This window comes from Lonchura striata, chromosome 37 (genome assembly GCF_046129695.1).
Source record: "Lonchura striata isolate bLonStr1 chromosome 37, bLonStr1.mat, whole genome shotgun sequence".
NCBI lineage: Eukaryota > Metazoa > Chordata > Aves > Passeriformes > Estrildidae > Lonchura > Lonchura striata.
Genome location: NC_134639.1, coordinates 3562588 through 3570087, shown reverse-complemented (window position 1 = coordinate 3570087; position 7500 = coordinate 3562588).

The following is a 7500-nucleotide window of genomic DNA, read 5'->3' as shown; positions in this document are numbered from 1 at the left end:
TTCAACCGGGCCGGCACGGCAGCCGACCGGAGCGGAGCAACACACACGCGGGGCTTCTCACCGCCTCGCTGCGGCCAGCGAGCGGCTTCTCGACACGGTCTTTCGGGCCGTCTCTCTCGGCTCTCGGCTCTCTCTCTGGTGGCCCTTCACACTGCCCATTCTCTTCTCTCTGGCTTCTCGGGCAGCTCTCCCCGAAAGAGCGCCCTGGGCAGGACGGGAACCGGGACCAAGCCACGCGGCTCACCCGGCCTAGGCGGCACTCGCTCTGCCCCGACGACCGCGCGGCGCGGCCGCCCTATCCTCCGCCTTGCGACGCAGGCACCCTGGAAACCTGCGGGGACGCGGCCCGTCACCTCGCTCCCAATATACGGAAAGATAAGTCCAAGGCCGCCGACGCCTCCAAGGAGACGAGTGGAAGTCGACCGGGAGGGTGCGCCAGCGCAGGCCGACCGCTACGTCGACATAGCCGGAGGCAGCCTGGAACAGCGACCCCTTGGTGAACTTCCGCAGGCGGCCGCGACACCAGGTCTACCCGGGCGGACGGAGACCAGGTCTACCCCGGCTCCGGGATACCAGGTCTACCCCGGCCGCCGGGTACAAGGTCTACCCCGTCTCCGGGATACCAGGTCTACCCCGGCCTCCGGGTACAAGGTCTACCCCGGCTCCTGGATACCAGGTCTACCCCGGCCGCCGGGTACAAGGTCTACCCCGTCTCCTGGATACCAGGTCTACCCCGGCCGCCGGGTACAAGGTCTACCCCGTCTCCTGGATACCAGGTCTACCCCGGCCGCCGGGTACAAGGTCTACCCCGTCTCCTGGATACCAGGTCTACCCCGGCCGCCGGGTACAAGGTCTACCCCGGCTCCGGGATACCAGGTCTACCCCGGCCGCCGGGTACAAGGTCTACCCCGTCTCCTGGATACCAGGTCTACCCCGGCCGCCGGGTACAAGGTCTACCCCGTCTCCTGGATACCAGGTCTACCCCGGCCGCCGGGTACAAGGTCTACCCCGGCTCCTGGATACCAGGTCTACCCGGGCCGCCGGGTACAAGGTCTACCCCGGCTCCTGGATACCAGGTCTACCCCGGCCGCCGGGTACAAGGTCTACCCCGTCTCCTGGATACCAGGTCTACCCCGGCCGCCGGGTACAAGGTCCACCCCGTCTCCTGGATACCAGGTCTACCCCGGCCGCCGGGTACAAGGTCTACCCCGTCTCCTGGATACCAGGTCTACCCCGGCCGCCGGGTACAAGGTCTACCCCGGCTCCTGGATACCAGGTCTACCCCGGCCGCCGGGTACAAGGTCTACCCCGGCTCCGGGATACCAGGTCTACCCCGGCCGCCGGGTACAAGGTCTACCCCGGCTCCGGGATACCAGGTCTACCCCGGCCGCCGGGTACAAGGTCTACCCCGGCTCCTGGATACCAGGTCTACCCCGGCCGCCGGGTACAAGGTCTACCCCGTCTCCTGGATACCAGGTCTACCCCGGCCGCCGGGTACAAGGTCTACCCCGTCTCCTGGATACCAGGTCTACCCCGGCCGCCGGGTACAAGGTCTACCCCGGCTCCGGGATACCAGGTCTACCCCGGCCGCCGGGTACAAGGTCTACCCCGGCTCCTGGATACCAGGTCTACCCCGGCCGCCGGGTACAAGGTCTACCCCGGCTCCTGGATACCAGGTCTACCCCGGCCGCCGGGTACAAGGTCTACCCCGGCTCCTGGATACCAGGTCTACCCCGGCCGCCGGGTACAAGGTCTACCCCGGCTCCGGGATACCAGGTCTACCCCGGCCGCCGGGTACAAGGTCTACCCCGGCTCCTGGATACCAGGTCTACCCCGGCCGCCGGGTACAAGGTCTACCCCGGCTCCGGGATACCAGGTCTACCCCGGCCGCCGGGTACAAGGTCTACCCCGGCTCCGGGATACCAGGTCTACCCCGGCCGCCGGGTACAAGGTCTACCCCGGCTCCTGGATACCAGGTCTACCCCGGCCGCCGGGTACAAGGTCTACCCCGGCTCCTGGATACCAGGTCTACCCCGGCCGCCGGGTACAAGGTCTACCCCGTCTCCTGGATACCAGGTCTACCCCGGCCGCCGGGTACAAGGTCTACCCCGTCTCCTGGATACCAGGTCTACCCCGGCCGCCGGGTACAAGGTCTACCCCGGCTCCTGGATACCAGGTCTACCCCGGCCGCCGGGTACAAGGTCTACCCCGTCTCCTGGATACCAGGTCTACCCCGGCCGCCGGGTACAAGGTCTACCCCGGCTCCGGGATACCAGGTCTACCCCGGCCGCCGGGTACAAGGTCTACCCCGGCTCCTGGATACCAGGTCTACCCCGGCCGCCGGGTACAAGGTCTACCCCGGCTCCGGGATACCAGGTCTACCCCGGCCGCCGGGTACAAGGTCTACCCCGGCTCCGGGATACCAGGTCTACCCCGGCCGCCGGGTACAAGGTCTACCCCGGCTCCTGGATACCAGGTCTACCCCGGCCGCCGGGTACAAGGTCTACCCCGGCTCCTGGATACCAGGTCTACCCCGGCCGCCGGGTACAAGGTCTACCCCGGCTCCTGGATACCAGGTCTACCCCGGCCGCCGGGTACAAGGTCTACCCCGTCTCCTGGATACCAGGTCTACCCCGGCCGCCGGGTACAAGGTCTACCCCGTCTCCGGGATACCAGGTCTACCCCGGCCGCCGGGTACAAGGTCTACCCCGGCTCCTGGATACCAGGTCTACCCCGGCCGCCGGGTACAAGGTCTACCCCGTCTCCTGGATACCAGGTCTACCCCGGCCGCCTGGTACAAGGTCTACCCCGGCCGCCGGGATACCAGGTCTACCCCGGCCGCCGGGTACAAGGTCTACCCCGTCTCCGGGATACCAGGTCTACCCCGGCCGCCGGGTACAAGGTCTACCCCGTCTCCTGGATACCAGGTCTACCCCGGCCGCCGGGTACAAGGTCTACCCCGTCTCCTGGATACCAGGTCTACCCCGGCCGCCGGGTACAAGGTCTACCCCGGCTCCGGGATACCAGGTCTACCCCGGCCGCCGGGTACAAGGTCTACCCCGGCTCCGGGATACCAGGTCTACCCCGGCCGCCGGGTACAAGGTCTACCCCGGCTCCGGGATACCAGGTCTACCCCGGCCGCCGGGTACAAGGTCTACCCCGTCTCCGGGATACCAGGTCTACCCCGGCCGCCGGGTACAAGGTCTACCCCGGCTCCTGGATACCAGGTCTACCCCGGCCGCCGGGTACAAGGTCTACCCCGGCCCCGGGATACCAGGTCTACCCCGGCCGCCGGGTACAAGGTCTACCCCGTCTCCTGGATACCAGGTCTACCCCGGCCGCCGGGTACAAGGTCTACCCCGTCTCCTGGATACCAGGTCTACCCCGGCCGCCGGGTACAAGGTCTACCCCGTCTCCTGGATACCAGGTCTACCCCGGCCGCCGGGTACAAGGTCTACCCCGTCTCCTGGATACCAGGTCTACCCCGGCCGCCGGGTACAAGGTCTACCCCGGCTCCGGGATACCAGGTCTACCCCGGCCGCCGGGTACAAGGTCTACCCCGGCTCCTGGATACCAGGTCTACCCCGGCCGCCGGGTACAAGGTCTACCCCGGCTCCTGGATACCAGGTCTACCCCGGCCGCCGGGTACAAGGTCTACCCCGGCTCCGGGATACCAGGTCTACCCCGGCCGCCGGGTACAAGGTCTACCCAGGCTCCTGGATACCAGGTCTACCCCGGCCGCCGGGTACAAGGTCTACCCCGTCTCCTGGATACCAGGTCTACCCCGGCCGCCGGGTACAAGGTCTACCCCGGCTCCGGGATACCAGGTCTACCCCGGCCGCCGGGTACAAGGTCTACCCCGGCTCCGGGATACCAGGTGTAGCCCGGGGGGCCGGACAACGGGTCTACCCCGGCGCCCGGAGGAAAAGTCTACTCCGGGGCCATGGCAAGAGGTATTTCCCCATACCCGGGTAGTAGAGCGTTTCTCAATGGCCGGCTTTACCTTTTTTTGCCTGGTGGGGGTGGGGGGGGCGGGCGCGAGGGGGGGGGCTCGGTGTGGGTTTTTTTGGGGGGTGGGGGAATGTGCGTTGCGGGACTTTTGGTTCGAGTTTTCTGGGTTTGTTTTAGGAGTTACGGGGTTATCCCTTTGTTTTTTGTGGCTTGGTTCCCCTTGGTCTGGTTTGGGGTTCGGGTTTCATTTCCCGCGCTTCCCCTTTCCTCCCTTCTCGAAGAGAACGACTCTTCTGTTCCCTCGGCGCAAGAAACTGATCCGGAAAAGGAATTTTCTTGACGAACTTTATTTCTTTCCCTCTGGTACCCAGAGCGATCCCAGACCAAGCTGACAGGCAGCCTGCGTCAGCCTGCCGTCGAAGCAGCGTCAGCAGCCCCCTCCGCCCGGGGTGCCGCGCAGCCCTACCCGGCCGAACGGAATTTCAGTGGGGCCAGCGCGCAAGGGAAGCGAGGGAGGGAGGGAGGGACGGGGGGGCGGGGGGGGGAAGGGAGGGAGAGAGAGACAGAGAGAGAGGGGCACGGTGACACACACGCCGGCTCCACACACTCGCAATCCGACGCCGCCCCCTCAGAGCCCGCCCATCGACGGTTGGGGGCGCCCCGCCTGAAGACTTTCCCTGCCTCCGCCCATCGACGGTTGGGGGCGCCCCGCCCTGCCCCATCAGACTCCCCGGCGCCGCTCGCAGACTACTTTCCCCACCCCCGTCGCCGTCCCCCGCCCGCTCTCTCCTCGGCCGGTTCGCACACCCGCAGCGGCGGGAGGGCCAGGAGCGGGCCGACACCGAGGAAGGCGGGTCCTTCGGCCAGCAGGGCCGGGGCCCACGGCAGAGGCGGCCCCTTTGCCGAGAAGCCTTCTCTTCGGCTCTCGCCCAGCCTTCTGCTTTGACGGCCTTCTTTCCTTGACGCTCCAGCCCGGCCTGGCCCCGTCCGAGCCCGGGGCAGGACGGCAGCGGGGTGGGGGGGAGGGGGGTCGAGCGGCTGAAGGCAGTGAGGGATCCGGAGACGGAGGCAGGAGCCGGGCCGCTGTCGCTTTGGGCACGGAGGAGGCGGGAGCGCTGCCGGCTCCCAACGGCCGGCTCCTTCCCTCTCTAGACTGGCGCCGGGCGGCCGCAGGGTGGGTCGTGCGCGGGACAGCAGGTCCGCCCGGGACACCAGGGCGACAGTTCTGCCGCAGCAGCCGGGCGGCCGGAGGCCGGGCCCGGAGTAGGACGACAGGTCTACCCCGGCGCCCGGAACACCAGGTCTACCCCGGCTCCAGGGCAACAGGCCTACCCCGGCGCCCGGAATTCCAGGTCTACCCCGGTGCCCGGAACACCAGGTCTACCCCGGCTCCAGGAGAACAGGCCTACCCCGGCGCCCGGAATTCCAGGTCTACCCCGGCTCCAGGGGAACAGGCCTACCCCGGCGCCCGGAATTCCAGGTCTACCCCGGCTCCCGGAAGACCAGGTCTACCCCGGCGCCCGGAAGACCAGGTCTACCCCGAGGCTTCCGTGCACCAGGTCTACCCCGGCGCCCGGAAGACCAGGTCTACCCCGAGGCTTCCGTGCACCAGGTCTACCCCGGCGCCCGGAAGACCAGGTCTACCCCGAGGCTTCCGTGCACCAAGTCTACCCCGGCGCTCGGAACACCAGGTCTACCCCGGCTCCCGGAACACCAGGTCTACCCCGGCTCCAGGGGAACAGGCCTACCCCGGCGCCCGGAATTCCAGGTCTACCCCGGCGCCCGGAAGACCAGGTCTACCCCGAGGCTTCCGTGCACCAGGTCTACCCCGGCTCCCGGAACACCAGGTCTACCCCGGCTCCAGGGGAACAGGTCTACCCCGGCGCCCGGAATTCCAGGTCTACCCCGGCTCCCGGAAGACCAGGTCTACCCCGGCTCCAGGAGAACAGGCCTACCCCGGCGCCCGGAATTCCAGGTCTACCCCGGCTCCCGGAAGACCAGGTCTACCCCGGCGCCCGGAAGACCAGGTCTACCCCGAGGCTTCCGTGCACCAGGTCTACCCCGGCGCCCGGAACACCAGGTCTACCCCGAGGCTTCCGTGCACCAGGTCTACCCCGGCGCCCGGAACACCAGGTCTACCCCGGCTCCAGGGGAACAGGCCTACCCCGGCGCCCGGAATTCCAGGTCTACCCCGGCGCCCGGAAGACCAGGTCTACCCCGAGGCTTCCGTGCACCAAGTCTACCCCGGCGCTCGGAACACCAGGTCTACCCCGGCTCCCGGAACACCAGGTCTACCCCGGCTCCAGGGGAACAGGCCTACCCCGGCGCCCGGAATTCCAGGTCTACCCCGGCTCCCGGAAGACCAGGTCTACCCCGGCTCCAGGAGAACAGGCCTACCCCGGCGCCCGGAATTCCAGGTCTACCCCGGCTCCCGGAAGACCAGGTCTACCCCGGCGCCCGGAAGACCAGGTCTACCCCGAGGCTTCCGTGCACCAGGTCTACCCCGGCGCCCGGAACACCAGGTCTACCCCGAGGCTTCCGTGCACCAGGTCTACCCCGGCGCCCGGAACACCAGGTCTACCCCGGCTCCAGGGGAACAGGCCTACCCCGGCGCCCGGAATTCCAGGTCTACCCCGGCGCCCGGAAGACCAGGTCTACCCCGAGGCTTCCGTGCACCAAGTCTACCCCGGCGCTCGGAACACCAGGTCTACCCCGGCTCCCGGAACACCAGGTCTACCCCGGCTCCAGGGGAACAGGCCTACCCCGGCGCCCGGAATTCCAGGTCTACCCCGGCGCCCGGAAGACCAGGTCTACCCCGAGGCTTCCGTGCACCAGGTCTACCCCGGCTCCCGGAACACCAGGTCTACCCCGGCTCCAGGGGAACAGGTCTACCCCGGCGCCCGGAATTCCAGGTCTACCCCGGCTCCCGGAAGACCAGGTCTACCCCGGCTCCAGGAGAACAGGCCTACCCCGGCGCCCGGAATTCCAGGTCTACCCCGGCTCCCGGAAGACCAGGTCTACCCCGGCGCCCGGAAGACCAGGTCTACCCCGAGGCTTCCGTGCACCAGGTCTACCCCGGCGCCCGGAACACCAGGTCTACCCCGAGGCTTCCGTGCACCAGGTCTACCCCGGCGCCCGGAACACCAGGTCTACCCCGGCTCCAGGGGAACAGGCCTACCCCGGCGCCCGGAATTCCAGGTCTACCCCGGCGCCCGGAAGACCAGGTCTACCCCGAGGCTTCCGTGCACCAAGTCTACCCCGGCGCTCGGAACACCAGGTCTACCCCGGCTCCCGGAACACCAGGTCTACCCCGGCTCCAGGGGAACAGGCCTACCCCGGCGCCCGGAATTCCAGGTCTACCCCGGCGCCCGGAAGACCAGGTCTACCCCGAGGCTTCCGTGCACCAAGTCTACCCCGGCGCTCGGAACACCAGGTCTACCCCGGCTCCCGGAAGACCAGGTCTACCCCGAGGCTTCCGTGCACCAGGTCTACCCCGGCTCCCGGAAGACCAGGTCTACCCCGGCGCCGGGCGGCCGGAGGCCTAAGTCC